The sequence below is a fragment of the Phacochoerus africanus genome, chromosome 6 (assembly GCF_016906955.1).
Source record: "Phacochoerus africanus isolate WHEZ1 chromosome 6, ROS_Pafr_v1, whole genome shotgun sequence".
Lineage (NCBI taxonomy): Eukaryota > Metazoa > Chordata > Mammalia > Artiodactyla > Suidae > Phacochoerus > Phacochoerus africanus.
In genome coordinates, this window is record NC_062549.1 from 82,166,727 (window position 1) to 82,175,602 (window position 8,876).

Below are 8,876 nucleotides of genomic sequence, written 5' to 3' on the forward strand. Positions count from 1 at the left end.
TGGCGCCCCGCAGACCCTTCGGGACCCCAGCCCGGCTGTCCCGATCCAGTCAGTCCCTCCGGTGCACTCTCAGCCTCTCTCCTCCGCACTTCCACTTCTCCTAGGCCCTAGTTGGGTGGGGGTAGGTCACTCCGGGACGCCTGAGAATCAGGGACTCTGCCCAGCTCCGCCCCGCCTCTCTGCTGCTGCACCTGCCGCCCCCTCCGGTCTCCCCGACACTGCGGTTGCAGTTCCGGCCCGTCCCTCTCCTTCCAGGCCAGCCCAGCCAGCAGCCCCGGCTCCTGACTGCCGGGCTGTGCTCCTTGTGGGCGGCCTGAACCACCTCAAGCAGGATAATTGCCAAACCCACCCAGGGCGGCAAGCCGGATCCGGGGTTTGAAAGGGGTAGGAGGTGTTGGAGGCCGACCAGCCGGCCCCCAGTGGGTCGCTCCTTCAGAAACCAGTCGCATTGCCTGGCGGCTCACACCAGTCTAGACCCCGGCGGCGACAATGTTTGCACGTGACCCAGCCACCAATGACTCCCCTTGGCGTCGAATCCCAGGCTGGTGTTCTCAGGGACGTGTTTTCACGCCCCTTGGGTGGGTACCGACCACTTTGTTCTTCTCTAAAAGACCTGGGGCCAAAAAGGATCTGGAAAGCCTAGTATAAATCGCGAGAAGGTGCAGGCAATCCTTGGCATCCTTTATCCCTCCCCCTTCTTTATCCCCTGTGCATCAACAGCCAAACTCCTTGGTTTCATCTCCCTCCGCTAAACCCCTGAGCAGCTTCACACATCCCTCTTGAGGCAGTGACACAGCAGAAATCAGCAGGGGCGCCTCTGCAGTCAATGTACAGAAGCTACATCCCAGGGAGCTATGTAGCCCATCCCAGAAAAGATTTCCCCTCCCTGTATCCAGACAGACAACACAGGGGAGGCTTGTCGGGGTCTCCTTTCTGTCACCCAGTTCAAACTCGCAGGTCTATGGACAAGCTTGAATTGCTGTAGCATGAGCTCTTCCTCATCAGTCCTTCCAAAGGCCCACCTGCGAGACTTGGGCAAACCTGAAAATTCCTGAAATGCAGAAGCAGCCACCCATCCACCCCAGCCCCAGAGGGCCTGCTACATGTAGGGTTCGGTCAAGGGCAGCCTTGAGAACTGCATGTTCAGAGAGGAGGCCACCCCCGCCTTGCTCCTGCAGTGTTTATGTTGGAAAAGCCCCAAGTTGGTGGTAGAACTGCAGGAAGAGGCTGCACCTGCCGATATGATGCCCAGCCCCCTCCCAGCAGAAGTTACCTGACAGAGGAGTTTCCAGAAGGACAGGTCACTGGGAAGGGCATGTGTTTATTGAGAGCCCACTATGTGTAAGACGGAGGAAAGCCTGTGGGCAGAATCAGCCAAAAAAAAAAAAAAGAAGGAAAGAAAGAAAAAAAGGATGAGAAGAGGGAAAGAGGGAAAGGTGGAGAGGGAAGGGATGAGAGTTGTGTGGGGGGTGCCCTTTGCGCATACTCCCTAAGCCCACTCTTCCCATCCCTGACTCATTGATATTCCCTCCCCCCCACCTCTTTTTCCCCCCTGCCCCTTTCTTCTTCTCTTTTCCAGTAGAAGTAATAGTACTGCAAAATATGTGGAGAAAGGCTCACATTGACAGGTCTCTGATTAGAACCCCCATTTTTTCCTTAAAAAAGAAGTTCTCCAGACCCATGGCAAATGCCAATTAGACTGATCCTGTGTCTGGCAAGGATAAGCTTTCTCTCTTGTCCTTGACCTACTGTCTTCCTCTGGGGGATACACCCCACCCCCGCCAAATTTTACCTCCTCAGCTTTGCTCATTCTCCTTCCCCTGCATGTAAATTCTTCCCAGGTGCTGACAAACCTTGAGGATCATGCCTTCATAGCCAATGCAGCATCTCATTCTAAACCAGCCTCCCTCTGGCTTCTACAAACCTCTGTGTTTCTATGCAAACCTGGCATTGTGGCAGGAGAGTGTGATCTCAGCTCTATGGGAACCAGATTCAAATTCCACCTTCCACTCTAAACCGTTTAGAGCTGTTTTACCCACCTAACCATGTCACCAGAAAGAGTGACCCGGTGAAGGGCAAGACAGACCTGCATTCTCCCTCCCAGCTTCAGTACCTACTACTAGTGTGACCTTGAGCAAGTTACTTGTTCTCTCTGGGGCTATTCCCTCAGTTGTAAAACTGAAGTGATACATTGTTGCAAGGATTAAATGGGAGATGTGGGAAAGTGCTAAGTACAGTGCCTGGTGCATAGCAAGAGCTATTAAGTAGCTGGCTTAATTATAATTAGCTTTTTCCATTTGACCTTGTCTAACCTTGGGGCTGTTCTAGGATTTTGCCACCTTCCTCTGATAGCCCCTCCTGCCAGGGCTCTGAGTTCCCTAAGAAGGTCACCCTGACTAATTCTCCACCCTCTGTGCCACCTTTCCCCTTGCTTTCCAGTGTGCTTCCTCTTCTGTGACCTCCTCTAATTTGAGTAATGAATAACTTGAGCATACGTTGTCCCTTTGGGTGTGCTGGGCTGGGCTGGGCTTGTGTTCTGAGGCCCCTTCAGTGAAGGGTGCTGTAGCAGCAGGTTGAAAGCTGTGGGTGTGTTGTTCTATGGAGGGAGGGGTGCCCTGGCAGTTGGAGCAAGTGGCTGGGCCTGGGTGGGGGTGGGGGAGGTGTGGGCCACAGGGAACTCAGAAAGCTGATCAGTACATGCCAGTGGAGGTCCAGTATTTCTCTGTAGGAAGAAAGAGGAAGGAATTCTTGAGTTCGGTTTAAAGGCTCAGTGCCTCAGTGCCGAGACCAGCTCGGCAGGATGGGGCTGAAGAACAGGTGCTGTGAAACTTAAGGGAAAAAGTTAACATAAAACAGGACACAGAGACATTTATCTTAAGTAAAGGTGGCAACTGGGGGACTCAAGGTCTCAGGACCAAGAGCCCCGCCTCAAGAAACCACACTGCTTTTATTGTGCTCTTTAGGATGACATCAAGTGAGGAGGGGGCTATGGGTGGAGGATATAGGGTTTATTATTTTATAAGTTCTTTTATTATTTTAAAAGTCACTTAGCTGGTAGAAGGTTAAGCTTTTACTCTGACCTTTAGGCACATAATAATTAGCATTTGAGTTAGCTGTCTATGCATAGCATGCCAGAGAATCCTCACTGTGCTTCCGCATGCCTATTGGCGGCAACCCAGCGTGCCTAGGTTTGCACCTTGGATCTCTTTGCTAATGCATATTCTGCTAACAACCGCTCATAAACCACTTGGCCATGAGGTTCCTCTTTCTCTTATTCCTTAGAGGACATATCATGCTTGTACAAACGGCGTGCCAATCTGCACAGGTCCAGTGTGTCCAGACCAACACCTTATGTCCTCATTCGGCTGACCCTATGAATAGCTTATGCCTTTAGGTCTTTGTTCTTAAGCTTAAGTCATTTACCAGCACTGTGACTGTTTTCCAAGCAGGAAGATGGGATAAAGTAAAGCAGGAAGATGGGATAAAGTAGAGCAGGACAAGATGGAGTTTTCAGCAAAGAGGCTAAGAAAATATTGCAGAAACATGTCTCGTGACAGCTCAGGGCAAAAAGAACAACTCTTTAAATGCAGGCTTGGGAAGAGGAATGGTTCTGGTGCACTGTGATTGGTTCTGCCCAAGATTGGTGATGCATTTGTTGGTGATTAGAGGGGAAGTGGCGAGCAGGCGTGGCAGCGGAGAGTACAGGAGGTCAGGGACCTCTGTCCAAGCGCTGAGGATGACAGGTCTAACTCAGGAAACAACCATAGACAGATTGAAACAGAATCTACCCTGGGTGAGAGAGAGGGACCTGGAGGTGAAAGCAGGAAGGGCAGTCTTATTTGTAGTAAGATGACCAGTCATAAGCTGGACTGGGAGAAGAGGCAGGACAAATCAACCCAAGGCAGTCAGCTACTTCTGCTCAAGATCAAACAGTTACCTGCCTGCAAACAAGATGGAGGGTGCAGCTTGCCAGGCTGCATAAAGAAATCCAGATCTGAGAAACAGAACCATCCCCAAGGTATCTCTGAACCCCTCAGCCAAACACAAGACAGTCATCTCTGCAGAGGGCTCAGGAGGGCTGAGCTACCGAGCCCACGTTCACGCACATGCTCAAACACAGCCGGGTTCTGTTTGGCCAGGCCTAGAGTATTTTAAGTACAGAGTGGAGGGGGTGAGGGTATGTGTTGCATGGTGACTCATCTTGGCAGCAGAAACTGTGTGCAGTGGTAAGGAAAATGGTTCAATGGCCATCTCTGTTTGCAGTGGAGAGCAGCAAGAATGTACAGCTCTGCAGTGAAGGCCAAGGGCTGGGAGAGAGGAACACTGGACAATGCTCCCAGACTGGTCACAGTGGCAGGGATATGGGTGGATGCCTGCCTAACACCTCACACATCCTGCTTGGCCCCAGGCAGAGTGTCCGAACCATCCATCAGAGCAGCCTGGGTGTTCCACAGGGCATTGCTCTGTGCTTCACAATGGACTCTATATATTTGACAGAAAAACATTCTCAGGGATGGTTCTGGTATCTGCAAGAAACCAGAGACCCCACATGGGGACATGTAGAAACATCTCTCCATTATTTTTATTCCACGTCATCCTGGCACTTTCCTGTTTCACTGGTTCTCAAATTGAATTCTTGTCTTGGGTGAGGACATAGTAAGGAAATAATGAAAATAATGGAAATAATGAACTCTTTCTTAGCAAGCCCCATCTGGGAAGGTGGCTATGAGTGGAAGTAACAAGTGACCTGTGTGTCACCTTGGTCACCAGGCCCTGGCTGGCAGGTTTCCAAAAGTTGCTTTCTGTTATGCTGTTCCCCAACTTAGAAGTCAGGGAACTGAGTCCAGAAAGCATGCATGGTAGGACTCACCTGATTTCTCTCCACCACCCCTGTTCTTTACCACACTGCTATTAAGTGTGTGGATGGTGGAAGTGACCATAGTAGAAAGAAGAGGATGTGGAGTTCCTGTCATAGCTCAGCAGAAACAAAACTGACTAGTATCCGTGAGGACTAGGGTTCAATCGCTGGCCTTGCTCAGTGGTTAAGGATCTGGTGTTGCCAAGAGATGTGATATAGGTTTCAGTCACAGCTGGGATCCCATGATGCTGTGGCTGTAGAAGCTCTGGCAGGCAGCGGTAGCTCTGATTCGACACCCAGCCTAGGAATTTCCATATCCCTGTGGTGAAGCCCTAAAAAAAGGAAAAGAAGGGTACACACAGAACACGATTTCTGTTTGCTCTGGTAGGACCACGGAGGTGCATGATTTCTGCAAGTATTCCTGGTGTGGTGGACAGTAGGAATGAAGGTTCGGAAGGACATACTGCTAAACTATCCTTGGAGCTTTCAGAGTTTACCTGTTCCTTTGTACTTTCCCAGAAGGGAGCAAGAGGTTGAATTTGCTTTTACCTTGAGAAAATGTCTGGGATCAACCATTGCATCCTCTAGGCTTTATAAAATAAAGTTCCCTTCTTGAATTTTCCATCTACTTAAAAGGTGACAGGTGAACACTCCTCTGAGGGGCTGAGTTCAGTGAGGGAACGTCCCACTGTGTTTTTCTACTGTCAGAGGCATAGTCTCATTGGCCTTGGGGACAGGTATAGATAAAATGAATATCTGGTACACGTTAGGATCCTTTTCTTGCTGGACCACTCACTTGAAGTCTTCCTGGGATGAGAGGGAATGTCTATTTTATGATGTTTTATTTTCCACTTATTTCTGCTGCCTTAATTGAGGGCCTGGAGGAAAAGGGCAGTAGCCATGGGTGAATTCACTGTGTATAATTCTTCTGATGATAATGTTAGAAGTCCTTCAGTCCAAACTCCCATCTCCTGGCCAAGTTCAAGTAGCCTCTAGTTGAATATCTCCAGGGGCTGGGTCCTCCCTACCTTGCCGTGGAATATTCCATTATTAGGAAACTCTGAATGAAAACCTAGTTCCTGAGTTCCTGTCATGGCTCAGCGGAAATGGATCTAACATCCAAGAGAATGCAGGTTTGATCCCTAGCCTCGCTCAGTGGGTTAAGGATCCCACATTGATGTGAGCTGTGGTGTAGGTCACAGACCTGGCTTGGATCCCACGTTGCTATGACTGTGGTGTAGGCCAGCAGCTGCAGCTCCTATTTGGCCCCTAGCCTGGGAATCTCCATATGCTGTGAGTGTGGCCCTGAAAAGACAAAATAAAAATAAAAATAAAAATTTTAAATTCAAAAAATTTTAAAAATAAAGAATAAAACCTAGTTCCTTGAAAATTCTGCCCAATACTTTTTCTTTCCTTGAAAGAAAAAGATGCAAGCCTGGTGCATCTTCAGTGTGTCAGCTCTACATAGGTTAATAACTTTCAAGTACAAATCTGCAGTTTCTTCCATCTTCCTATGAGCTGGTTTCTGACACCCTTATTGTACTAACTCCCTTCTCTTGCACAATTTCCCATTTGTTGATGTCCTTTTTAAAAGCAAGTACCCTGGCTTCAAGGGGCACAGAGTCCACTGGAGGTCATTTTGGTTTGTGATCAGGACATTATCTTTTTTTAAAATCAATTACTATTCTCCTGACACTGTACCTTCATAGTTTTCTTGAGCTAAGGCCTCTTTAGCACTGAAGTCAGATAAATGTTTTAGAAAACTCCCTTGCAAAAAAGCAGCAGCACCCTCTCTGCCAAGGACTAGCTCAAGGGAAATGGCTACACATGAAACAGTCAGGACCAGGCAACACCTGTCCCTGGGCTCTAGGACAAAGTGCTGCAACGTCTGGCCTCAAAGGGACTGTGCTGAGCAAGTGCTGGACTGGAGTCTGGAAATCTGTATTCTAGTGTCCCCACTGAAGTGGCTCAGTGGCTTTTTGTGGGCTTTCTCACCACTCTCTGACTTTCTCGCCTGCCCCCAGTGCCCAGCTTTGGCCCACAGACAGCTCAGCTGACTGAAGCTTTTATGGTCCTACATTTCTCATGGCTCTGCACCTGCAGTTCCCATTGTTAACTGGCAAAGGCTTACCTTACTTTAAGTCTTGATCCAGGTGTGGGAGTCAGGTTGGCACAGATCCCATTTTCACAGGTCAGAGGTTGTTGTGAAGCCTCAGCATTGGCCATCTTGGCCTAGGTTCCCCACTCCCACCTCCAAAGTGGCTCCTGCTGGTTACAATGGCTGCCTAGTTGCTGGCTGGCATGTGATACACATTTGGATAGGCAGATAGACAAACAGAACAAAAAACCTTGTATACCCTATAAAATTTTCCAAATTTTTCTTTCTGAGGCATTGTCCCTTTCCACATCAGTCTAGAAAGATTACATTTTAATGTGCCTAGTTTGTAGGAATCAAATCAAAGGGGAGACATAAAAGACTGTTCTGCATTTATTTTACTTTGGGAGGAGCTGGAAGGCAGGAAAGTGCAAAAAAAAATTGTATAAACTGGATCGCAACTTAATTTATACTCATTTCTGTACCAAATAATGAGAAGGATTTTATACTATCAAGGAATGAATCCTTTAGGCAAACTGACTGCAATATCTGTATCATAGTTAGCTAACAGCACATTTTTTGCATTGATAAATGATAACATTCAGTCTTTCATAGCTACCATCTATGTGGCATTGCACCCATTGATCCTCCTAGATGGTAGGCCCCTTTTGCTGAAGTTCATGAAATGCATCCTGAATACCAGATGGCTTTCTGTACAGTCACTTGACATGACACTACCTGTGAGGGTACTTGACTTTCTGGTTCCAAAAGTTATTGCTATGTCTCTCCTCACAGTAATACATAAATGAATGGAATGATGGCCAGGATCACTGAGCCCTGGCTTTCTCAAGTGCTCTTGTTCCATTCAACCTTCTGGCCTCATATTAGAAACTATACTGGCTAATAACAACTGCATTTGTCAAACACAGTAAGTTGGACATTATGCCAAGTATTCAATATGGATTACCTTTTCTGTTTTCCACTTTATATTACCTGTTTAGCAAGTTAATGAGGTAGGTCCTATGATGGTTAATTTTATATGTCAACTTGACTGGACTAAAGGATGCCCAGATGGCTGGTAAAACATTATTCTGGATGTGTCTGTGAGGGTATCTCTGGAAGAGATTGGCATTTGAATTGGTAGACTAAGTAAAGAGGATCATCCCCACCCATGCAGGTGGGCATCATCTGGAACACCGAGGGCCAGAATAGAGCAAACAGCAGAGGAAGGACAAATTCCCTCTCTGCTTGAGTGGGTCATCCATCTTCTCCAGCCCTCAGATACTGGTACTCCAGGTTCTTGGGCTTTTAGACTCAGACCAAGACTTAAAACATCAGCCCCCTGATTTTCAGGCCTTTGGATTCAGACTAAATTACCCCTAGCTTTTCTAGTTCTCCAGCTTGCAGATGACAAATCATGGGACTTCTCAGCCTCCATAATAGGATGAGACAATTTCTATAATAAGTCAGTATTCCTCTCAACCCGCCCGCTGGGCAGATAGGTAGATAGGTCTTCTGTTTCTCTGAAGAATCTTATCTAATACTCTCTTATTATTATCTTCATTTTACAAATGAAGCAACAGTGTCTCTCATATAGATTAGATCCTGAAGGCTAGCAAGAAGGAAGGCCACATTCAGATCTAGGCAGCCTGTTTCCAGAGCCCATGCTCCAAACCACTGGGCCTAATGGCCTCTTTAGAAGGATCATGTGTACATATAGAAAGTGTAAGCATAGTTCATGGCACCACATGGGTGTAGTCACATTAAGCTTCTTTTCCTTTTTTTAAATGTCAAAAGCTCTCCAAGGTAATGTCGGTCTTCACTGGGTCCCAATTTAAAGAAGCCTCTCTTGGATTCATGTACTTATCCATCAATCACTGGATTGCTTACTGTGTATGTAGTACTGGCTTAGAAACCAAGAAA